This window comes from Protopterus annectens, chromosome 2.part2 (genome assembly GCF_019279795.1).
Source record: "Protopterus annectens isolate FY-2018-M chromosome 2.part2, PAN1.0, whole genome shotgun sequence".
In the NCBI taxonomy this organism is placed as follows: Eukaryota; Metazoa; Chordata; order Ceratodontiformes; family Protopteridae; genus Protopterus; species Protopterus annectens.
In genome coordinates this window covers 323,874,827-323,900,930 of record NC_056730.1, presented here as the reverse complement: position 1 = coordinate 323,900,930, position 26,104 = coordinate 323,874,827, and the positions used below count along the sequence as shown (strand labels likewise).

At 46.6% G+C, this 26,104-nt stretch overlaps 1 protein-coding gene across 1 annotated transcript in view; it reads right to left on the bottom strand.

Moving 5' to 3' along the window:
• The window catches only part of PPIP5K2 (diphosphoinositol pentakisphosphate kinase 2), a 3,486,936-nt gene that overhangs the window by 2,190,519 nt on the left and 1,270,313 nt on the right, over positions 1 to 26,104 (bottom strand). The window lies entirely within an intron of this gene.

Here is a 26,104-nt window from a genome sequence, read left to right as displayed (position 1 = left end):
GGGACAGAATCCCAAGCTACTTGGAGAACCTGGGTGGCCCCTATGGAAGAACATTCCTGAGAACCATCCAGCCGAAGGTCGCTCTTCCCCTGGAGACCAAATCCAATTTGTAATGCTTGATGAAAGCATGTGGTTTAGGCCAAATGGCTGCTGTACAAATGTCATCCATGGAAGCCCTGTAGTGAAAGGCAACCAAAGTTGCGATGGCACTAGTTGAATGAGCTTTGATTTGAACAGGTTTAGATTAATTCGCTAGGGAGTATGAAAAGGTAATACAATCTCTGAGCCATTTTGATAAAGTAACTTTTGATACAGCATACCACATTCTTGGACCAGAAAAGGAAATGAAAAGTTGGTCCGACTTGCAGAAGGAGTTGGTCCTGTCCAGGTAGAAGCATAGTTGTCTATGTATGTCCAATGAATGTAGACAGTATTCTCCCTTGTTGGAATAATTTGGAAAAAAACACAGGGAGCTCAATGGACTGGTTAACAGAGAAGTCGGACACCACTTTGGGGAGAAAGGATGGGTTAGTACGAAGGGATACTCTGTCCTTATGAAAGATCAGATACAGGCTCTTGATGCATAAGGCTTGTAACTCAGATATCCGTCTGTCTGATGTGACCACTACCAGAAAAGTACAGTTTTGTACCTACCATAAATGTAGATGTCCGAGAGGAATGCATCTGCAGTCTTAACAAATGGGTTGTCCTGTCATCAGGCAGCCCTTCGGTCGGCCGGATTCCAAAGTCTGGGTCTGGCTTCGGCTGGTGTCGCACTTCACCCGACGTCATTGCGGCAGTTATTCGGGTATAAAGGCATCAGCCGACGCCATTTTCCTCAGTGTTTCTTGCCCCAGATGCCAGGTGCCCTCTTTGTTGGCTAAATTTGGATAAATGCCAAAGTTTCCAAATAGTAGAGAGCAAACACACAAAATAAACATGTATGTACATATATACAAACAAATACACCATAATAGATCCCCCCCCAAGCTAGCTTAAGATTGGTAAGTACCCTAGGAGTACCTCAGAGGGGAAGGAGGGAGGGAAATCCTGACTGCAGATGCATTCCTCTCGGACATCTACATTTATGGTAGGTACAAAACTGTACTATGTCCTTCAAGGATGCATCTGCAGTCTTAACAAATGGGTAGAATACCATAGCTAAACTAGGGGAGGAGGAAATGAGAATAGATTATGGTGTAGTCAGGATCCCTTGCAAAACAGCAGTGGCAAAACCAGCACGGGATCTAGAGTATAGAGGTAAATTATAATGCTTGGCAAATGTATGCACGGAGGTCTAAGTAGCAGCCTCTATAATGTCCTTGATAGCCACTCCTCGTAAGAAAGCTGTGGTAGTGGCTGTGGCCCTTGTGGAGTGAGGCCTGATGTTCTCTGGAGTTTTCTTTCCATGGTAGGAGTAACAAAATCTAATGCAATTTCCTATCCATTTGGAGATTGTTTGTTTAGAAATTGGTTTTCCTTCCTTTCCTGTTGCATAAGCTACAAGAAGCTGGTCAGTTTTTCTATTGCTTTTTGTCCTGTCCAGGTAGTAGCGTAATTGTCTGTGTACATCCAAGGTATGCAAGAGCTTTTCTCCCCTGTTCTGTGGATTGGGGAAGAATGTAGGAAGGTGGATAGCCTGATTTAAAGAGACTCTGGATACCACCTTAGGCATGAATGTAGGATTTGTTCTCAAGGACACTCTATCTTGATGGAAGATCAGGAAGGGTTGTACTGCCATTAATGCCTGTAGTTCAGAGACCCTTCTTGCTGAAGTTATTGCCAGCAGGAAAGCAGTCTTCCAGGATAAGTAGTGCATTTCTGCTGTAGCTGCTGGCTCGAAAGGAGGTAGAGTCAGCTTTTCTAGCACAAAGTTCAAGTCCCATGCTGGCAATGGAGGTTTCCTGGGAGGTTTTACATTTTTAATTCCCCTGAGAAACTGTCTGAGCAGAGGATGTGAGAAGACAGGAGGATTCAAGCTGTATTCTGCTGAAATAGCTGATGCATGTATCTTGATGGAGGAATAGGACAGGCCTGTATGGAAGAGCTCCGCCAAGTACTCCAGGATGTTGGCTATGTTTACCAGTGTCACATCTTGCCCCTTTGCAGTGCTCCAGATGAGATATCTTTTCCATTTAGCTGCATAATTCTTTCTTGTTGAAGGTCTACGAGCCTCCAGGATTATGTCTTTAACCCTTTGGGATAAATCTGGGTTAATTGCTGTTATGTAATGTTCCATGCAGTTAGCTGCAGAGTTTTTAGGTTTGGATGCAGCATGTTGTAGTTGTTCTGTGTCAGCAGTAATGGGATCAGGGGCAGTTTCCATATTTGTTCCCGGGACATGCTCCTCAGCAGTGGATACCAATGTTGTCTTGGCCAGTCTGGGGCTATCAGGATGATCCTCGGACGTTCCTCTTTGATCTTGAGAAGCACCTTGTGCATCAAAGGAAGTGGTGGGAATGCGTATGCTGTCAGGCTTTTCCAACTGAAGGATAGGGAGTCCACCTTCCAAGCAAGTGGGTGGTAAGTCCTTGTGCAGAATTTCTTCAACTGGTGATTGCATGGGGATGCAAACAAGTCTATTTGTGGTAATCCCCATTTTCTTGTGATGGTTTTGAAAATGTCCGGATGCAGCATCCATTCGTGGGCATCTGTTGTAGTTCTGCTTAATATGTCTGCTAGAATGTTTTCCTTCCCTGGTACATAAATTGCCTGTAACTGAATGTTGTAGCTCAGAGCCACATCCCATAGGTCCAGTGCCAGCCGGCATAGGGGGTATGAGTGTGTGCCTCCCTGTTTGTTGATGTACCACATAACTGTGGTGTTGTCTGTCCTTATCATCAACTGGCCTTCTTGGAGAAGAGGTCTGAATGCCTGGATTGCCAATTTTACTGCCATCATTTCCTTTAGATTTATGTGCAGATGCAGCTGGTCTTGGGTCCATAGGCCTTGAATGGACTTGTCCATCATGTGTGCCCCCCAACCGAGGTCTGAGGCATCTGTCGTGATAGTCTGTCTTGGTTGACTTTTGCAGAAGGACAGTCCTGTGTTTGATTGACAGGCCTGAGCCCACCATAAGAACTCTTGTTTCAGGCATGGGATTATTGGAATTTTGGTTTCTAGGCTGTGCTTGTGCTGAGACCACAAATTTTTTTGGTACCACTGTAGCTTTCTCATATGAAGCCTGGCATGAGGGACCAGAATTATGCAGGATGCCATGAAGCCTAGAGCTTGTAGCACTTTTCTTGCAGTTAGATGGCTGTGCTTTGTTAATGCCAAGAAGTAGAGAGGAAGTTGCTCTTTCTTTTCTGCAGTTAGGAATGCCATTTGTTTTGATGTGTCCAGTTCTGCACCCAGAAAGGTTATTATTTGGGATGGAATCAGCCTTGACTTTTTTGTATTGACTGTATATCCCAGGGCTTGTAGCAGGTAGATGACTCTTTGTAAGTCTTCTGTTAATTTGTTTTGTTGTCCGCTTGTATCAGGCAGTCGTCCAGGTAGGGATAGATTTGAATTCCCTGAAGTCTGCAATGAGCGATTACTGATGCCAGGCATTTCGTGAACACTCTGGGCGCAGTAGATAAGCCAAAGGGCAATGCTGAGAATTGATAATGCTCTGATCCTGCAAGAAATCTGAGGTATCTTCTGCAAATTGGTCTTATGGGGACGTGCAGGTATGCCTCCTTGAGATCTAGAGTTACCAGCCAAGACTCCTTGCCCAGCATGGGAAGAAGCTGCTGTAGGGTCAGCATTTTAAATTTTGGAACAATGAGGAATGTGTTTAAAGCGGACAGGTCTAGAATAGGCCTCCATTTGTTTTCTTTTCTTGGTACCAGGAAGAGCCTGGAGTAAAATCCCTTCCCTTGCTCCATAAATGGTACTTTTTCCACAGCTCGCATTCTTAGTAATTGGGATATTTGTTTGAGAGCTTCTGCCCTTTGAGAGGGTGATAGGTTTGGCATTCCCCTCTTTCCGGGTAGTGTATGGAAATGGAACCTGTAACCTTTGTCTATAGTCTGCAAAATCCATTTTTCTCTTGTAATGCAGTGCCAGTTTTTTGAAAATAATGTTAGCTTTCCGCCTAAGGGTGCTTCCAGTTGTTCCCTGGTAGGCGGAGCCACCGCCAAGTCACTGTGATTGAGTTGTTGTAGTGGTGGTGGCTGTATCCGTGCCTCATTGGTTGTTACCCTGCCACTGGCGACCCCTGTAGGCACCCCTGGATTGGTTTCTGCCTCTGGAGCGCCTATTCCTGCCTCTTTGTGCCTTAGAGGAGTCTGGAAAGGACCAATTCTTGGAGGGCCAGTTCCTGCTAAACCTTGGAGGTTGAACTTGTAGGAAATCTTTTACTGTTTGCACAGATTTTGCTTTCTCTTCCATCTTTTTTAGTACCTGCTGTGCGGGGGCACCAAATAAATTGACCTTGTCCATAGGTGCATCCAAAAGCTTAGATTTGACATGGTCTGGTAAAGCCTGTTCTTTCAACCATGCATGCCTCCTGATAACCGTGCCAGTCATGGCTGATCTAAAGGAAGCCTCCAGTGCATCATAGCCACATTTTAAAGAATGGTTACTAACCTGCTGTATGTTATGTAACATTTCTTGAACATACTTTTTATCTATAGATTCTTCAGAGGACAGTTTTTTAGTCAACTGGTCAAGCATAAACTTTTGATATTGAATCATATGAAATTGGCAGTTCAAAGCTCTAGCTGACAAGGTAGCAGAGGTGTAAACCTTTTTACCCCATCTCTCTAAGGACCTGGATTCCCTTTCAGAGGGGAGGGGGTTTTTAGAAGAAGTAGCTGCTACAGCTTTAGGGCCCTGGGAGATAGTCTCTGGGTCTGCAAAAGGGGCATTATATAAGTGGTGATGAGTGTCCGGGACCCTGCAGTACCTATCGGGCTTAGCAGGGGCCGGAGGTAAAGTATCAGGAGTAGTGCAAGCATCATTAAATGCATCATCAACAACAGATAGAACTGGAGGTATAGCTAAAGGCCTATGCTGTGGCATGTGTAGAAAAGTCCTAAGCCTTTTTCTAGAGTCTGAGAAATCTTGGCCCTGCCACTGAAATTGTTCCCTCATAGCATGCAAGGTTTCCCCAAAGGAAAATTCCTCAGGAGGAGAGGCTGAAGGGATGATCCCTCAGGAGGAGAGGCTGAAGGGATGGACTCCTCAGCATCAGAGTCTTCGTAAGGAGAGTAAGAAGCCTCAGGAGGGTCTGTATGTTCTGAGTCATCAGAGGAATCATCTGTGGCTACTGGCTCAGGGGGCTCTGCTCTAGGCCTCTTTTCTGGAGGAGGGAGAGAGGCCCTGTCTGGATGAGGCTGGGATCCACGAATTAAAGAGATGAGATCCTCTGCCAAAGAAAGCATATGGGAGCTGGTGCTGGGCCTGTGAGAGGGGGGCTTGGCAGGCCCAGGTTTTGAAGCTTTGGCTGCTTTAGCCCTGGCAAAGGCCTTAATAGACATAGCTGGAGGAGGCCTAGCAGCTCCACGTGCAGGGGTAGAAATATCAAGGGAATGGTGTCTGATAATTCCTGTGAAATCGCAACAGAAGGTTGGATTTCAGAAGCCGTTCTACCAGGGTAGAAGAGGCCTCGGTAGAAGGCACGTTATCGGCAGAAGAAAGAACCGCTTGCTCGGTTTCGGCCGAAACCGAGACACTCGCGGGTTGCTTAACCGCGGTTTCGGCCGAAACCGGACCGCGAGTGTCGGTCCTTTCTTTCGCTTTTGGTTATTTGCGTAGTCGGAGGATCCGACGGCATAATGTAGGCAAAATCGGAGCAGAAAATCTGTTCAGCAAAGTCCGAGCGACGTTTAAGCGTCCGCCGGTTAAAAGAAGCACAGGCTAGACAAGCTGCTACGTCGTGGTCTGGGCCTAAACAATGTATGCAATAGGAGTGAAAATCTTTATGAGGTATTTGTTTCCCACAAGATAAACAGTTATTAACTTTCTCTGACATCGGCTGAGGCAAGAAAGAGTCCCCAACGGGGTACTTAGCTTTATAGAAGTCTTCGAAGTAGTATTCGGTAGTAGTATTCTCTGGATCTGACCGACCGGCACTTGTGAACAGCTTCTGCTTCGGGCGCCACGCGGCAAGAAAGACTGAGGAAAATGGCGTCGGCTGATGCCTTTATACCCGAATAACTGCCGCAATGACGTCGGGTGAAGTGCGACACCAGCCGAAGCCAGACCCAGACTTTGGAATACGGCCGACCGAAGGGCTGCCTGACGACAGGCCAACCCATTTGTTAAGACTGCAGATGCATCCTTGAAGGACATCAAGCATTTCCATGACAGGAATTTAAGATCACATGTCGCAGCAGGCTCAAAGGGGGGTAGAGAGAGAGACTGTAGAACCAGAGAGAGATTCCATGTCTCCACAGGTTGCCTGATAGGAGGTCTGCTATGGAAAATTAAGGTCTTGCAAAAGTGGGTGGAGATAAGAGGAATGTCATCCAAACCATTACAGAAATTGGAAATAGCTGCTAAATGGACTTGAATAGTAGAAGCTGATGCCCCATTGTCAAACAACTCAGAAAGATACTGAAGTATAGCAGCCGCAGGAGTTGCGAAAGGATCTAACATCTGATTATTAGACCAGATAGTAAATCTTTTCCATTTGTCTCTGTAGAGTTTTCTGGTGGATGGTTTATGGGAGGCCAGAATAATATCGCGGACAAGTGAGGAGAGAGTTTTCTGCCTAGTGACTAATGGAAGTGGAGAAACCAAGCTGTCAGATTGAGAGTGGATAGATTTGGGGGAGTCAGTCTTGTGGGTGAGATATTAGCTCCTAACGAGTGTCCAGGATCCAAGGAGGCTGTACCAGGTGAGGCCGGAGGAAGGGAAACCACACTTGTCAAGGATAGAAGGCGGCAATGAGGATTACTTTGCATCTCAACCGGATAGCTTTCCTTAGAAACAGGGGTATCAAAGGTATCGGAGGAAAAGCATAGAGGAGACCCATGGGCCAATAGTGAGTCAGAGCATCTCTCGGTGACTCCCTGTCTAGGGGAAAGAGGGCAAAGTAGCTGCTGCATTTTTTGTTTGAAGGAAAGCAAAATGATCGCAGCAAGGCTGGCCCCAACGGCTGAAGATTTCTGCCGTCATGTTCGGGTTGAGAGACCACTCATGTGGACGGAGGATGCATCTGCTCAGCCTGTCCACAATCACGTTGGAGCTCCACGGGATATACGTTGCAATTAAAAAGCAGCTGGAAGCTATCACCCAATGCCAAATTCTCATGGCCTTGCAACATAGGGGGTAGGATTTGGTTCGTCTCTGTTTGTTTATGTACCACACGACGGACATATTGTCCGATTGGATTGCAATCGTTCCTAATGGAAGGAGTGGATGAAGTGCCTGCAATGCTAACAGCACCGCTGTTAACTCCAGGACACTGATATGATATTTGACCTCTAAGCTAGACCACATGCCTTGGACTGTCTTTCTCTGGAAGTTTCCTCCTCACCCTATCAGGAAAGCGTCTGTGGTCACCGTGCCGTTGGGTTGGGGAGTCTGGAAGGCACGGCACCAAAGATTTTCATCTGTTCTCATCCATCAGAGATCTTGCTTGCAGGAATCGATTATGAGGATCTGTGAGCTCAGAGGATGGAGATTGGATATCCACTGGGACAAAAGGAGCCACTGTAGTAGTCTCATATGCGATCTTGCTAGGGGTGCAATTGGGATGGCTGCCGCTATAGACCCCAGCGCCTGTAGAACTTCCCTTGCAGACACCTTCCTTCGACAGAGTATCATTTGTACTTGTAACCTTAATCTCTGAAGTCTGTGAGGAGGGAGAGAGACTTGGCTTGTTTGAGTATTGAATACTGCTCCTATAAATTCCTATTGTTGTGTGGGATGAAGGTTGGATTTCTCCCAGTATATTGTGATGCCTAGGAACTCCGTCAGTTCTAGAGTGCACCGGAGGGCCCTGAGCAGTAGGCGCTTTGTAGGGGCAGAGAGGAACCAATCGTCTAGATATGGAAACACCTGGAATCCCTGAAGTCATAGATGAGCTGTCACCACTGCTAGGCATTTCGACAACAATCTGGGGGCCGTCGAGAGACCGAATGGCAGGGCTCTGAATTGGAAATGACTGGGTCCCAAAACAGAAGCGAAGGAGACTCCTGGAGCGCTTGTCCATTTTGATGTGGTAATACGCATCCCGGAGATCTATCGAGCATATCCACACACCCTCCCGAAGAAATGGGAGAAAGGATTGTATTTTGACCATGCAGAATTTGGTTTGAACTACTGATTTGTTTAGTTGGCTGAGATCCAAAATGGGTCTCCAGTCCCCAGTCTTTTTTGGCACCAAAAGGAATCTCGAGTAAAAACCGGATCCGCACTGGTCTGCGGGGACTTGTTGGATGACTCATTTTAGGCACAGCTTTCTTATTTCTGAAGCTGCCTCTTCCCTTTGACTGGGTGAAGCATCGGGAAGGCATTTTGGAGGTCTTGGATACGAGATTAGAGGGATGAAATAACTTCTGAAAATTGTTCTCTATTACAAACTATCAGTGGGTGCAGAGTGTCAGGCAGCTTGGTACAGAGAAAAACGAGCCCCGACTGCTTCCAGAGGAAAGCAATCGGGCAGCGCTTCAGGAGCACTGATAAGGTTGTCTGGAGAAAGAGTCTCTGGAGTCCTGATTTCGGGGCCCTTTCTGCCCCGAAAAGGGTGTCATCCACTATTGGAACCCCCTCTGCCTCTGGGGGAATCCTCACCACGTGCACTACGGAAAGGACCTTGAGATTTTTTTGTGCCATATCTTTCCACTCCTCTGGTTCCTGGAGAAAGAGAGCTGAGGTTTGGAAAAATGTAGGCCAACGGCAGACAAAGTTTTTCCATCCTGCTTGCACCTGGCTAATGTGTCCTTTACTTTAGAACTGAACACAGCGGATGGTTTGATACGGGCATTCAAGAATAAAGACTTGAAGGAGTCCGCGAGGTCACAAATGCACATCCAGGCATGGCGTCTCATAACTACACCTGCACCCACAGCTCTGGCTGTCCCTTCGGCAGCATGGGACAGCAACCTCATGGACGAGTTGGAGATCGACTCTAGGGTAGCAAGCTGGGAAGCAACTTTATCATGTGCCCCATCCGAAACTTGACCCATGAGGGTTCCAGAGAGTTCAGAGATGACATCTCTTTGGAGCCTCGTAAAATGTGCCAAGTAATTCAGAGACCTGACAGCAAAGGTCGCTGAAGAAAAAACTCGCTTCCCTAATCTGTCCACCACCTGGGACTCTCTGTTGGGTGGATAGACAGCAGTACTTTCCTCCACAAGGTCTTTTGTGGTAGCCACCAGCACCATAGCGTCTACTGGTAAGCCTCTAGACCAATGGGGCTGTTCCTCTGAGGGGAGAGTATCCTGTCTGGTCTCCGGGGAATGACCTCAACTGTATCAGGGTTCTTCCATGCCCACTGCACGATGAGCTTGACTAACTCATCGGCGGGGGGGGGGGGGTCACCCAAGAAGTAGAGGGCCGAGAGTGGAAGGCCTGCAGGAATATGGATTCCTCCCAGAAAGGATTTTAGGGCTTCCAGTCACCCCTCTGCCTCAAAATTTCCAGGATGTCTCCAAAGGAGACAGTCAGGGGGTGACCGTGGGGACCCTTCCCCATCATTGTAGTCTGTATCCTCAGTGAGAGACTCCTCTGGGGAGTCCATGCGTTTCCTCTTACACATCCATTTCAGAGGTGGTTCTTCAGTGGGAGCATCTGAAGAAGTCTCAGAAAGGGGGTTACCCTGTACAGGGGGGGTTTCCTGAGGCTTGCGCTCTCGGTGTCCTGGGGGGGGGGTGGCCTGTGATAGCTGCAGCTCAGAAGGAGCGGGGGGGGGTGTCCGACGTAGATGGAGCGCTTCCCAAAGCAAGCACCCTCTCCATCACCCAGAAGGCAGGCCCGCCCGAAGAGGAATGGGAGCCCGTAACCGAGGAAGACCATCTCGGAACCGGGGTCACACCCCGCTCTGGGCGGCCCACTCCCGGGGACAGAGCCTCAAGCAAAACCGGGGCAGGAGTCACCCCCGGGTCCGAACACAGAACTAACGAAACAACTGGAGCCGTACCTGGAGCTGGGGGTTCCACTCCTACAAGCATGATCAAAGGGGCCTCAGAGAAGGTCACTGTTGACGCCGAGGAGAGGAGTCCTCCCGCAGACGTCAGAGCTATAGGCCTTGGAACCAAAAGGTCCAAAGGAGGAGAGTACGTGGGAGTCGCAGGGGCAATGGACCTAAAACCTGGAGTGGGATGGGTTTTAGGAAAATTTGAAATCCCTTTAGCTCTCAGCAGCTGATTGAACAGGCGCACCACCTCCAATTCAGATAGACCCCTGGTGGACCTTATCGACACTCTTGAGGGGGAAGTCAGATCGGTCCAAAAAGGGGCTAAAGGCTTATCCTGAAAATGGTTCCAAAGACGGTGAGTACTGGGTCCGTGGAGCAGTAAAAGTCGGCACCAAAGATTCCAGTTTCGAAACAGGCAAAAGAGGACTATCGGTGCTGAGACAGGGTCAGAGGTCGCTCTAATTGCTGCATGTGCTGGTCAAAGTACATACCAAAGGAAGCAATGTACTCTATTATTGTTCTGATAAGGGCAGAGTACAGTGGGATAATGACCTCTTTGAACCTAGATACCATGCCCTTACTTATAAGTTGTGCAACATAAAAGGATTTCCTCAACACCGTGGCCATGTGGTGGTCGAAGGTAACGCAACTGTCTATGTGTGTTCCCAGATCCCTGACTTGAAGGGCTGACATTTAGGGATGTATTATCAACGTAATTATTAGCTAGGATGGTTGATTTCCCAAAGGGCACAATTATGCATTTCTTCACATTGAGTTTAAGACCATGGCTTTGGCACCACTTGTTAGTCAGAGACAGGCCCTTCTTGAAGAATGCTCGTGTCTGCAGGGGAGATGATAACCCCCAGCTTGCAATCATCTGCAAACTTAGGCAGCCATAAACCTTCAGGGTTTGTTTCCACTTCACAGAAATAGAAGCCAAAAAGGAGCAGGTACAGTACCCAGCACTTGTGGACTCCCCTGGTGATTGGCCTCTTGGTGGAGGTGGCCTCACATATTCTGACCTCCTGGGTCCTATCAGTGAGTCAGCTGGCTATTCAATGGGGTGATAAAAAGGTTTATACCTAATTTAGTGAGCTCATCTATAATGCCTGAGTGGGGTATTGTATAAAATTCCCTTGGCCAGGTGGAGGTAAGATGTGTGCACAGTCTTGCCCTCATCCATTGCTTTGGTGATTCTCCCAAAGAAGTCCATCAGATTTAATAGGCATGGCATTCCTTTAACAAAGCTAAACTGTGACTGGTCCAGCATTTGTAGGTTATCTATGTCCTCATTTATTATGTCTATGATGATTCTTTCCATAGTTTTACATATGACGCTGGAGAGACGTATGGCCTGTAGTTACCCTGATTGGTAGTAAGACCTCTTTTGTGCAGGGGAATGACTGTAGACATCTTCCATTCCTTGGTGACAAAACCTGACTTCAAGATCCAGTTGAAAGGTGATTCAAATGGACCAGAGAGGTCTTGTTTCATGCTATTTAGTAAGCATCCTGGGATGTTATCTGGGCCCACTGATGACGTGTTTTTGGCCTTGGAAAGTGCAGTGAAGACATGTTTGCTAGTAATGGTTGAGGGGGATTGTGGTACATGGCATTTCCTTTGAGCTATTGTGGAGGGAGTGTGGGGAGAAATTTGAACTGGACCTGTCAGCCAAAAGGTTGTCATTAGCATCCGGTTCATTTTAGATGATGCCACTACAATAAGCTCTGTGCATTGCTAGATATTTCCCTTGAGGTTACAGGAATAGCTGTAGAAAGATTTATGGTTGTCCTTTGCCTGAGAAGTTATTTTTTTTTCAAATTTAGCCTTTGATGCATTAATTAACCCTCTTAGCTGCCAGTTTAGATTTATCAGGAGGTTTTTAGTATATTGTGCTTTGTTCCCCCTATGCTTGGCCAAAATGTTTCTTCTTTTGTTGTACATCTGACTGATACTGTGATTCCACCAGGGCGGCTTGTCTTTTGAGTTTGTCTTGTGTTTAATACGAGTGGGCACAGCTCATTCTATGCAGCTATCAGTATGGCTGTACAGAAATTTTGTAAATAGTCTAGCATATGCTATGGTGTTTACTGGGTTTGGGTGTGCTTGGAATTTAGCCAAGGTGTCGCCTAGTAAAAAGGTTAGCTTTGAAATAACCCCTAAAGGATTTTGGTTTTGCTGGGTCACCAGATTTAAATTTCATTTCAAGCAATACTCCCTTATAGTCAGATCTGATGAGTGAGGCCATTACACTGGGTGAGGAACATCACTGCCCCGTGCTTGTGAGTACAAGCTTAAGGGTGTTTGCACCCCGGTAGGAGAATGGACCAACCGTTTCAGGATGTTGGTATTAATGAATTTTAGGAATCATTGGGTTTGAGTATTAGAAGTGGTGTAGGAGTCCGACTCTATAGAGGTGTAGTTGAAATTGTATTGGATTGAATGGTAACGGACTGTAGTACACTGAGATAGGCAGTATGGGTTTTCTGCAATATGGAGGGGGACCTGTAGGTTGCACGTATATGGTAAGAGACCCTGTTTATGGTGAGTTGCACATGTATGAGTGTCAGTGGGTCATACACTTTAAATTAGTCTGCATTTGAGGTTTTTAATACAGAATGAGACTCCTCGACCTTTAGATCCCCCTGTGCAGTAGCTTGTCTAAAGGTGTGAAAGGCATTATAACTTTGCACTGCTGGGGTACCCCCCTCCCCCCGACTTTAAACCAGAAGGAGGAAGGCTTGCAGGGAGTGGACATTCTTCTTAAGACTTCCAGCACTGAGTAGCACCACCTTCAGATACTCCTTCGTGGTTCAGTTAAGTTTGGAAGTTTTATCAATCAAGTGCCAAAACAGTGGCTATGGTAATGTAAGTTTCAAGTTTTGTAGCATTTAGCAGAAACCAGCAACATTCTTCTTTTCAAGTAGCAAGGTTATCAAACGTCAGCAAATGCCTCAAGCAAAGAGATTCAAATTTTAAACAAGCTAGTCTTCTAGCCAATCAAATAAAAGCACAGTAAGACTTACATCAGCAATTCCCAGCTCAGAAGAGCATAGGTTGTTATCTCCTGCCACAAAAATGTAGACCACAAACATTCCTAATGTAAAAATAACTAGTTTGGAGCCCAAGTGCTTAAATCAGAATTAAGAGGCTTAGAATAAGTTACAAGGTAATCTACTACAAACAAGCAGTAATAAATGCAGCAGATTAAATGCAACTGTACACTAAGAACGTGCAGCAATAAAAATAGGAATAAGCACAAGTAAAAGCAGCTGAACAATTACTATGTGGGAAGGTAAGAAAGGGAAGATAATTCAAGTTTAAAAGAATGGGGGCGGGGGGGGTCCTTCCCAGTTGATCTGTAAGTGCTCAGTAGAACAAGATTTACAGTTGAAACAGGCAACTGAAAAGCCACCAACTTTAAAAGTACAACAGGAGTATGGTGGTTGATGGAAAAAATCAAATGCAAACAGAGACCAGCAAATCTCAAGCAGGGAACAGCAAGTTACAGAGCACTACAGCTAAAGATGCCATTAAATACTTGTAATTAAGTTAGGAATGCTATTTCTCAGCTCCTCCCACTAATTAGCTGGATTTTATCCACTACATGCAAAAGAAAGGCACAGCCTCTAGAGCAAAGGAGGTTATAACCCCTCTATACTCTTCACTAATCAGGCCCATAATTGAGTATAATGTCCCTTTTGGCATGTACCATATAAAGCACCTGCAGTAATTGGAGTCTCCTCAGAGGTATCTAACAAAGAAGATCAACGGACTCCAGCACGTGCCCCACACAGACCGACTAAAGTCTCTGTCACTATACTCTGTAGAGTATAGACTTTTTAGGGGAGACTTATGCCTGGCTTATAGAGCAGTCGCCGACACAAACCAAATGAATTTGCTGCACATCCATAAATCAAACGGGAATAGAAAAAGAAGTTATGTACCTACCATAAAGTACAGTTTTGTGCCTACCATAATTGTAGATGTCCGATAGGTATGCATCTGCAGTCCTAACATATGGGTTGTCCTGCCTCAGGCAGCCCTTCGGTCAGCCGGATTCCAAAGTCTGGGTCCGGCGTCGGCTGATGTCGCCCTTTCCCCGACGTCACAGCGCTCGGGGTATAAAAGCGTCAGCCGACGCCATGTTCCTCAGTTTTTCTTGCCCCAGATGCCAGGTGCCCTCTAAAGAAGGCTAACTTTTGGAGAAATGATTAAATTCCAATCATGCAAACCAATAAATAACAAATACACCATAAAAGATAACCCCAGCTAGCTAAAAGGAGGGGTAGGTACCCAAAGAATACCACAGAGGGGTAGGAGGGAGGGAAAACCTGACTGCAGATGCATACCTATCGGACATCTACATTTATGGTAGGTACAAAACTGTACTATGTCCTTCAAGGATGCATCTGCAGTCCTTACATATGGGTAGAATACCATAGCCAAGCTGGGGGTGGTAGGACCTAAGAAAAGGATGGTGTAGCTAACATGCCCTGCAGGACTGCAGTAGCAAAGCCTGCTCTGGATCTGGAATATAAAGGCAGGTTGTAATGCTTGGAAAATGTATGCACAGAGCTCCATGTAGCAGCTTCTAAAATGTCCTTTTGTAGCCACCCCTCTTAAGAAGGCTGTGGAGGTGGCTGCTGCTCTGGTGGAATGAGGTCTGATGGTAGCTGGCACAGCTTTTCCATGAAAAGAGTAACAGAATCGAATGCAATTTCCTATCCCTTTTGAAACTGTTTGTTTGGAAATTGCTCTTCCTTGTACACCAGCAGCGTATGCTACAAACAGTTGGTCAGTTTTTCTGTAAGCCTTAGTTCTGTCCAAGTAGTAGCGCAACTGTCTGTGAATGTCCAGGGTATGCAGAAGTTTCCCTTCTTTATTTTGTGGATTTGGAAAGAAAGTAGGCAGGTGGATAGCTTGGTTCAGTGAGACCCTGGATACCACCTTTGGCATGAATGAGGGATTGGTTCTCAAAGAGACTCTGTCCTTATGGAAAATGAGAAATGGTTGTACTGCCATAAGGGCCTGCAACTCAGATACTCTTCTTGCTGAGGTTATGGCCAGAAGAAAGGCAGTCTTCCAAGACAGGAATTGTAGTTCTGCAGATGCTGCTGGTTCAAATGGGGGTAGCGTTAATTTTTCCAACATGAAGTTAAGGTCCCATGTAGGCCACTGGTGGTGTCCTTGGAGGGTTGATGTTTTTTATCCCTCTTAGAAACTGCCTTAGCAGAGGATGAGAAAATACAGGTGGATCAGTGTTGTACTCTGCTGAAATAGCTGAAGCATGGATTTTTATGGATGAGTAAGAAAGGCCGTTATGGAGCATTTCAGCCAAGTATTCAAGGATGTGTGGGATGCTCATCAGTCGGATCCTGACCCTGTGCGGTGCTCCAGGTTCGAAATCTTTTCCATTTTGCTGAATATGCCTTTCTTGTGGAAGGCCGCCAAGCTTCCATGATGATACCCTTTACCCTCTTGGATAGTTTATCCTGGGGAGGAGTCAAGGTATTTTCCAGGCTGTCAGTTGCAAGGTTTTCAGGCTGGAGTGCAGAGTTTTGTAGTTGTGCTGTGTCAGAAGAAGTGTCCATTGTGGCAGGGGCCACGGGTTCGTGCGTGCCATGCTTTTTAACAGTGGGTACCAGTGTTGTCTTGGCCAGTCCGGAGCTATCAGAATCACTTTTGGTTGTTCTGTCCTGATCTTCAGTAAGACCTTGTTCATTAACGGAAGAGGTGAGAATGCATATACTGTTAGAGCATTCCAGCTGAAGGATAGGGCGTCCACCTTCCATGCTTGGGGATGGTATGTCCTTGTGCAGAATTTCTTCAGGTGATGGTTGTGGGGGGAGGCAAAAAGATCTATGTCCGGCCTTCCCCAAGATTGTGTTATCTGAAGAAAAATGTCTGGATGCAACATCCATTCGTGCGGATCCATGGTGTTTCTGCTTAGGCTGTCCGCCAGTACATTTTCCTTTCCTGGTACGAACTGGGAATGCAGTTGTATATTGCGTTTTAGGGAAAGTTCCCAAAGATTCATTGCCAGCCTGCAAAGAGGGTAGGAATGGGTACCTCCTTGCTTGTTTATGTACCACATAACTGTGGTATTGTCTGTCTTTATTAGCAGGTGACCTTGATGCAGGAAATGTTTGAAGGCCTCGATTGAATGCATCATTGCCAGCATTTCCTTTTGGTTGATGTGCAGGTACAATTCCTTTTGAGTCCACTGCCCCTGAATACATCTGCCCTTCATGTGTGCTCCCCATCCATGGTCTGAGGCGTCCGTTGTGATGGTTTGGCTGATGAGGCTTGCTGAAAGGTAGGCCCATGTTTGACTGACTTGCTTGTGCCCACCACAGAAATTCCTTTTGAAGGCATGGAATCAGGGGGATCAAGGCTTCTAGGCTGCGACTGTGTTGAGACCATAGACTCGTAAGGTACCATTGCAGTTTCCTCATATGCAGGTGGAATCAGCAGAATGCAAGATGCCATGAAACCCAGGGCCTGCAGGATTTTCCTTGCAGTCAGCTGGGTTTGTGTTGTCAGATTTTTGAAATAATCCGGTAGTTGTTCTTGTTTTTCTTCTGTGAGAAAAGCCATTTGGGTGTTTGTATCCAGCTTTGCACCCAGAAAAATTATTCTTTGGGATGGAACAAGTCTTGATTTCTGATAGTTGACTGTGTATCCCAAGGCCTGTAGTAGGCGGATGGCATAGCTCAAGTATTTTAACAATGTTTGTTGGCTGTCCGCTTGTATAAGGCAGTCGTCCAGGTATGGCTATATTTGAATCCCCTGAAGTCTGCAATGTGCAATTACTGATGCCAGGCATTTCGTGAATACTCTGGGTGCAGTAGATAAGCCAAAGGGCAATGCTGAGAATTGATGATGCTCTGCACCTGCAAGAAATCTGAGGCGTCTTCTGCAACTTTGTCTGATAGGGACATGCAGGTATGCCTCCTTGAAGTCTAGAGTTACCAGTCAGGACCCCTTGCCCAGCATGGGAAGGAGCTGCTGTAAGGTCAGCATTTTGAATTTTGGCACGATGAGATAAGTATTCAGTGCGGACTAGTCTAGAATAGGCCTCCATTGCTTTTCTTTTCGTGGAACAAGGAATAGTCTGGAATAAAATCCTTGGCCTTACTCTGTGAAAGGAACCTTTTCTATTGCCTTCATTTGTAGTAGTTTGGAAATCTGCTTGAAAGCCTCTGCCCTTTGATTTGGTGGCAGGTTTGGCATGCCTTGTCTTCTTGGTAATGTATGAAAATGGAATCTGTATCCTTTGTCTATTATTTGCAGTATCCATTTGTCCTTTGTAATACTGTGCCAATTTTCTGAGAATAAAGATAGCTTTCCACCGAAAGGTGCTTCCAATTGAGCCCTGGTTGGCGGAGTCAAAGCCAAGTCATTGAGTTTGTCCTTGTGCAGTAGATGTAGGTCCTGCACTACCTCTCTGGGTAGGAGGCTGCCATTGACGTCCTCTGTAGGAGCCTCGAGCTTGCCCTCTACCTCTGCCACGTCTGTTTTTCCCTCTTTGAAATCTGTCTGTGTCCGGAAAAGACAAATTCTTAGAAGGCCAATTTCTGCTGAATCTAGGTGGTTGGACCTGGAGAAAATCTTTGACTGTTTGAACTGATTTAGCCTTTTCTTCAAATTTCTTTAAGACCTCTTGAGCCGTGGAACCAAATAACTTTTGTTTTTCCAGTGGTGCATCCAGAAGCTTTGCTTTAACATGATCTGGCAGTGTTCGTTCCTTCAGCCAAGCATGTCTACGTATAACTGCACCTGTCATTGCTGACCTACATGAAGCTTCCAATGCATCATAACCACACTGTAAGAAATGGTTGCTAACCTGTTGAGAGTTATGCACCAGATCCTGAAGGGCCTTGCAGTCAAGGGGTTCAGGAGAGGATAGTTTTTTATGCAATTCATCTAACAGATACTCTTGATACTGTATCATATGGAATTGACAATTTAATGCTCTCATAGAAAGAGTGGAAGAAGTATACACTTTTTTACCCCATCTCTCTAAAGCCCTGGATTCCCTTTCAGAAGGAAGTGGGTTCTTGGCAGTGGTAGTTGTAACCCCTTTAGGGCCCTGGGAAATGGTTTCTGGGTCAGCAGAGTGGCCCTTGTAAAGGTATAGATGTGAGTCCGGGACCCTGTAGTACCTGTCAGGTTTGAGAGGGGCCGGAGGAAGGGAGTCAGGGGAAGTACTAGACTCAGAGTACACATCCTCTATAACATTCAAAACAGGAGGAATAGCCAAAGGTCTATGCTGAGGTAAATGTAAAAAGGTCCTTAACCTCTTTCTGGAGTCAGAGAATTCCTGGCCTTGCCATTTGAAATGCTCTCTCATGGTGTGAAGGGTTCTCCCCAAAGGAAAACTCTTCGGGTGGGGAGGCTGAGGGAATAGATTCCTCTGCATCAGAATTCTTGTAGGCCGGAAGGGCCTCCTCCTGGTAGTCCGAAAGGACAGATTCATCTGAGGCCTCATCAGAAGACTGGGGATCTGTCTGCTCTACCCTGGGCCTTTTGCCTGGAGGAGGCTGAGCCCCCCTGTCTGGATGTGGCTGAGAACCCCTGATTAAGGAAATAAGGTCCTCAGCCAAGGTTAAGATTTGTGAACTGGTAGTGGATCCTGGAGGAATAGCCTTGGGAGGGAGAGATTTTGGCTGTTTAGCAGCTTTAGCCCGTGTAAAGGCCTTAATGGACATGGATACAGGAGGCCTGGCTGCCCCACGTGCTGGGGTAGATTTATCCACAGAAATGGTGTCGGAAATTTCCTGAGCACCGGTTTCAGACGGAAATTCTATGACCGACTCAGGGATGGCCTCCGGTACCGAAGTTACTGGTTGTGCGGTGTCGTTGGTCTGAAGCGGTAGAGATTTGGCTTCAGAAGAGACCGAGACACTCGCGGTAGGCCTAGGCGTGGAGTCGGCCGGAACCGCGGACCGCGTGTGTCGGTCCTTATCCTTTCGTTTTTTGGGTTAATGTGCTGTTGGAAGCTCCGACGGCATGATATAACAAAAATTGTCCCCAAAAAATTCCTCTGCAAACTCTGCCCGACGCCTAAGAGTGCGTTTATTGAAGGAAGCACAGGCTGAACAGGCCGAGACATCGTGGTCTGGGCCTTGGCAGGGTAAGCAGTAAGAGTGGAAATCCTTATGAGGTATTTGTTTCCCACAAGATAAACAATTATTAACTTTAAACGTTTGATCTGACATCGGCTGAGGCAAGAAAGAGTCCCCAACGGGGTACTTAGCTTTTTTGAAGTCTTCGGTAGCTGAAATCACAGGAGCTGGCCGACCGGCACCTGCGAACTGCTTCTGCTTCGGGCACCTCGCGGCAAGAAAGAATGGGGAACATGGCGTCAGCTGACGCTTTTATACCCCGAGCGCTGTGACGTCGGGGAAAGGGCGACATCAGCCGACGCCGGACCCAGACTTTGGAATCCGGCCGACCGAAGGGCTGCCTGAGACAGGACAACCCATATGTAAGGACTGCAGATGCATCCTTGAAGGACATCGTTCCATGTTAGTTGTCTTTATCTCGCCTTCTTTCTTACTGGTTGGGATCGGTGCCGATCCTCGGCTCCGACTCAGCCATCTTCTATAGCTTGGGAGCTGTTTACTCGCTCAAGGCTACCCCTTATCCCATGAGGCCTAGCGCTAGCTACCCAGATCTCGTTTGTAATAGCTAACCCCAGACATAGCCACAGAATCAACCTGTCCAAACAAACAGGCTGAGCAAACCTGTCATACTCTCTCAGTCAGTAGAGGAAACAAACCAGAGAAAGCTCAGCCAGTGAAACCAAGGATGGGACGCAAGAAAGAAGGCGAGATGAAGACAACTAACATGGAACGTTATGGTAGGTACATAACTTCTTTATGTTAAGTTGTCTATCTCACCTTCATTCTTACTGGTTGGGACAGCGTCCCTAGCACTTACAATCCTGGGCGGCTCATTGGAACAGATTCTTCAGAACAGTGGAACCAAAGTCAGCTCTGCTCCTGGAGACCATATCTAGCTTGTAATGAGAAATAAAGGTATGAGGATTTGCCCACGTAGCAGCTGCACAGATAAAATCCATGGGAAACCTAGACTGGAAGGATACAGAGGTGGCCAATGCCCTAGTAGAATGACCTTTTGGTTTGATAGGCAACTCTTTGTTTCTCAATTGATAAATGAAACTAATAATGTGAGACAACCACCTGGATAAGGTCACTTTGGAAACTGGGAAACCTTGTTTGCCTAGGGCGTAGGAAAGGAATAGTTGGTCAGACTTCCTTATATCCTTAGTCCTATGCAAGTAGAAACGCAATTGTCTATGAACGTCCAATTGGTGTCATTTGTATTCTGCCTTGTTGGTGTGGTTAGGGAAAAACACAGGAATGTCTACAGATTGGTTTAAATTGTTTTCTGAGCAGACTTTCGGAAGGAACGAGGGATTAGTCCTCAGAGCAACCCTGTCCTTATGAAAAACCAAGTATGGAGGACGAACACATAGTGCCTGAAGTTCAGAGATGCGTATGGCTGAAGTAATAGCTACCAGAAAAAGTGTTTTCCAAGATAGAAACTTAATGGAGCAGGATGCTGCAGACTCAAAGGGGGGCATAATTAAGGAGGTTAGTACCAAATTAAGGTCCCAAGGAGGAGGGGTATGTCTCACTGGAGGTCTAAGGAGAGTAGTCCCTCTTAAAAAGGCTTTACAGAGCTTATGAGACATGTTTGAATAAGACAATCCAACATGAAAGTTAGAAATGGACGCCAATTGAACCCTGATTGTAGCAGAAGCGAACCCAGAATTAAAAAGCTGTGCTAGGAGCTCCAAAATTTCGTGGACTGGGGCAGGAAAAGGATCTACGTTCCTAGCCTCTGCCCAACAAGAAAAACGTTTCCATTTGCTAGCATAAGTCTTTCTAGTTGTGGACTTGAGAGGAGACAATAATCTCATGCACGGCCGGGGAAATGCTGGGAAGCCTGGCTAAGGTTGGAAGTGGAGCAACCAAGCTGTGAGCTGGAGTGTTTGGAGGGATTGATGCAGCCCGCCTGATTGATGAATCGGTAGGTCTAGAATCGGATCCACAGTCCAGGGCTGATTGAGAAGGTAATGGTGCAGGAATGGAAACCATATCTGACAAGGCCAGTAGAGGGCAATGAAGATCATTTTGCAACCCAACGATCTTGCTTTCTGTATGAGGTTCGGTATCAGGGGAAATAGAGGGAAGACATAAAGACGTCCCTGAGGTCAATCGCGGACTAGAGCATCTCTGGATGTGTGACCTGGAAGCAGAAGAAGGGAGAAGTAGTTGCTGCATTTGCTGTTGAAGGGGGTGGCAAAAAGATTGCAGCAAGGTTGTCCCCATTTGCGGAAGATCAGATCCGCAACTACCTGATTCAGAGACCACTCGTGAGGCATGAGAATAACTCTGCTGAGCCTGTCCGCTATGACGTTGGACCACCCAGGGATGTGCGTCGCAATCAGAAATCGTTGGGAAGAAATCGCCCACTGCCAGAGTCTGAGTGCTTCTCGACATAGGGGGCAGGACTTGGTTCTGCCCTGCTTGTTGATGTACCACACCACTGGCATGTTGCCCGTTTGAACTGCAATGGTCCCAGAAGGGAGAGAGTCTTGAAGAGCTTGCAACGCTAGGAGCACGGCTCTCATTTCTAGGACGTTTATATGCAGGTGGTACTCGTGAGGCTGCCAAGTGCCTTGGACTGTCCTGCCCTGATAATGCCCCCCCCACCCACCCTATCAGGGAGGCGTCTGTGGTCACTGTGGCTACCGGAAGGGGCTGAATGAAGGGTCTGCCCTGAGTCACTAGTGGGGAGACCATCCACCAGGAAAGGTGCCTTTTACATGCTTCTGTAATCATGATCGTGTGAGACATGGGCAGCTGTTGGAAAGACCACTCTGTGAACAGAAGTCACTGAAGGATCCTCATGTGAAAGCGGGCCAGTGAGATTAGAAGAATGGCTGCTGCCATGGAACCCAGAGTTTGAAGAACGAACCTGACTTGGATTCTTTTGCTCTGCATCAGAATTTGTACTTGCTGACAAACTGTAGACACCCTTTCTGGCGGTAGCCTTACGGACATGTTCCTTGTGTCTAAGTCTGCACCTATGTAGGTGATAGATTGACAGGACAAAAAGGCAGATTTTTCGAAGTTTATTGTAATGCCTAACTGGGAGCAGATTGTGACTGTGTAGTCCCTGGCTTGAAGAAGTTGATGCCTGGTAGTAGTAGTAGTAAGAAGCCAGTCGTCTAGACATGTTATTTCCCCCTCTGCCCCTGGAGGAAAAATCACTACGTGTGTCAGGCGAGGCTCCCTGGGATTTTCGGAACCACATTTTACCACTCTTCTGACCCTTGGGGTATGGTCTGGAAGGAGTGGAAAAATGGACTCCCACAGCAGAGAGAGTCTTGTCTTCTTGCTCACACCTAGTCAAAGTGTCTTTCACCTGTGGTCCAAAAAGAAAGGAACCATCAAAGGGGGTGTTGGTGAATGACGCTCTAAAGGGTTCCGCAAAGTTACACAGCCACATCCATGCATGTCTCCTAAGGGCCACGCCCGTACCTGCGGCTCTACTCGCACCATCGGCTGCATAAGAGATGAGCCTCATGGAGGAGTTGACTACAGAACTAAGGGTCACCAGCTGGGAAGCCACTTTAGCTTGAGCCCCCTCAGCTGATGGATCTTGAAGGGTATCTCCGAGCTCTTTAAGGAGATCCCTCTGAAGCTGGGTAAAATAGCATAAGTAGTTCAGTGACCTCATAGAAAAGGTCACTGAAGCAAACATCCGCTTCCCATATCTGTCCATGGTCCTAGACTCCTTGTTAGGAGGATGGACAGATGAAGAGGTTTCCGCTATCTCTTTTTTGGTGGCTGCTGCAACCACCATGGCATCAACAGGAACACCTTTGATAAGGAACTGCTTATCATGGGGTGCTGTGATGAATGCCAGGTCTACTCAGAGTTGGTTCCACTGTATCCGGGGCTGACCAAGCCTTTCGAGCCACCATGGACATAAGTGGATCGAAAGGCGGAAAAACCCAGGAGGTGGAAGGTCGGGAACCGAATGCATCCAGGAATACAGACTCATCCTCGGTAGGGGCTAGGGGATTCCAGTACCCCCTCTGCTTAAGCATTTCGAGGATGTCCGAAAAGGAAACATCTTCAGAGGGGCATCTTGGGGACCCTTCCGAATCATCTAAGTCTGTATCCGAAGTGACAGACTCCGGGGAGTTAATGTGCTTCCTCTTGCACTTCTTCTTATGAGGGGGCTCCTCTGAATGTTCAGGGGAGGCCTCGGAAGAAGAGGAAACATCCAATGGGGGTCCCTGGAGCGCTGGTTCCCCACGCTTGGGGTCTGGAGGAGGAGCAGAGGTTGGCACAGGCACTACAAGGGACGGAGCCTGTAAGGCCGATAGTGGAGCTGACTCAGTGGCCAGCACACTCCTCATGACATCGAAGGCGTCCCTGCCACGATGCAGAGAAGGCTCCGGTTCCGAGGAAATTGGAATCCTTCTCCGCACTGAGGGAGACAGCTCCAAGGCCGATGTAGGAGCCGAGCTCACCTACGCCGAAGCTCCGAGAGGGAGAACGGGGTCAGACAAGGGTCCAATGCCACTCGCCCCCTCGGAGCAGACAAGAGAGCCCCTGCACCCAGATCCCACTATGGACAGCACCATTGAGGGAATCGGAGCAGACGACAAAACCAAAGGAGATAAAGTTATCGGTGCAGACGGTTCCACTACTCGAACCCTAATGAACTCCAGCTCCGAGCTCAATGGAGTCGGAGGAGGAACATCAATAGAAGTGGACAGAGCCGACATCTGTTGAGGAGTGCTGGACAATATTTTGGCAAGTGCCTGCGACTTTAGCAACCTACTGACCACTCTCTCCATGTCGTGATCCGAGAGCTTAGAGGATCGAGAGGAGTGAGATCATCTGTGACTGCGCTCACTTTGCAACAGGGGAGACCGAGGAGCCGAATGTATCGATTCCAGAGAAGGGGAACTTAGCCTCTTGTGGCTCCGTGAAGGCTCCGAAGTTTCTGATGGAGCCGATGGGGCGATAGTCTTACCAGTTCCAGCCGGAACCGAAGTAGCAGGTAAAGACTGAACCAAAGACGGCTCCGAACTTGGAGCTGATGATTTGGTAGATTTAGGAGATGTCACAGGCTGAGTCTTGGCCGGTGAATCCTGGGGCTTTAAAAGGCCCCTAAGAATAAGCTTATTCTTACGCTCCTGCAGAACTCTTGGACTAAATGCATGGCAGATAGAACAAGAGTCCTGCAGATGCACAGCGCCTAAACAATAGACGCAAGAGGTGTGCCCGTCTGTCAGCGACATTTTCTGACAGCATGAGTCACACTTCTTGAACCCAGACACCTTGGATTCTTTGGACATCCTGTAACAGAAAAATACAACAATAGCTACCAAACAAAATTAAATTAAGTAGAAAAACACAGTACAGTACAGACTAAAGCTAAAGTTTTTTTTTTTTTTTTTTTTTTTTTTTTTTAAATAGGAAAGTCTCTAACTCAAACAGATGGCCTATAAAGAAGATAGAAGGAAAGCCTCTAACTTAAACGGCTAACCTGACAGGAATAAGGAGAAAGGAGGGGGGGGGGGGGAACTCTCTAAATTAAACGAGTTCTAAAGGGACAGGAAGGAATCTACAAATACATACTTACCAACACAACAAATATATGACTAACTGCTAACAAAAATCCCTAGGAAAAAGACTATTTCTAGTAAAGAAGTTCTATAAAGAAACTTTATACAAGCCTAAGCCAAAATAAACGACACCTCGCAGCTAAAGCGGCAAACGAGATCTGGGTAGCTAGCACTAGGCATCATGGGATAAGGGGTAGCCTTGAGACCGTAAACAGCTCTCGAGCTATAGAAGATGGCCGAGTTGGAGCCGAGGATCGGCTCAGATCCCAACCAGCAAAAACGAAGGCGAGATAGACAGCTTAACATCTACCTATTTCAGGGACCCAAATATGGTCTGCAACTTGAACAGGACATGCTGGAGGGACTGATTTGTCTCAGAGCTGCTGCATCTTTGGAACAGGCTGCCAATTCATGTGAAGCAGAGCACCTCTATGACACTGTTCAAAAAGAACCTGCACATGTGGATGGTGCACCATAAATGCGTACCGGGGATAGCACCCACAACCCTCAGGGACATAGGCATTCATTACTAAATACAATTCTAGGTATTGACTAGAGTATCTATGGTATTACTTTAGGATGAAACAGCGAGGCGACCTGGTCAATAGCCTCTTATGATCCAACGAATTTTTTTCTAACTAATCCTAGCCAAGACCTCTTAAAACTCTGAAAAAAAAAACAAATAAACAAACAAAACAAACCAGCTTTCTAAGTTCAGAAGTCTGTATGCATCTTACTCCTCAGTGACAAGTATAACCCAGCATTTTCTCAACCAATCCTAGATCTTTTCAAAATTTCTTTAGTTAACTACTAACCTAAAAATATGATTCCAGTCTCCTATTTGATCTTGTTTACACTGCCAGTACCTCCCATCTGCTTCTAGAAACATTTTACCAAGTCCACTTGAAAATAAAAAATACTTTTGCAAGCATTTCCATCAGGAAATGCTAAATTTCCTGGATTTAATTGCTTTTCTTGAGGATCTACAACAGTAAATCTTAACATTTATGTTTACCTACCTGTGAAGCTATACTGGTCCAGTCATTTACTTCTTCCATAGCTGTATCCTTTCCCCTGGGTAAGCCAGTGCTGATTTCATGCCAGCATATGTACGAATGACAAACAGCATGAAAATCCCATATATATTAGTACTGGCATGTACCCCTTTTCAGTTCTTTAGTGGTAAATGGATACTCTGTATATGGACCGCATAAATATAACGTAAACACAAATTAAATATAAAAAAATACTTGCAAACAAAGAGATGAACTCTTTTCACACAGAACCATCTACTAGGTGTTTCCAAGGTATCCACACTTAAAGTTTGGGTTTTCTGAGTGCTC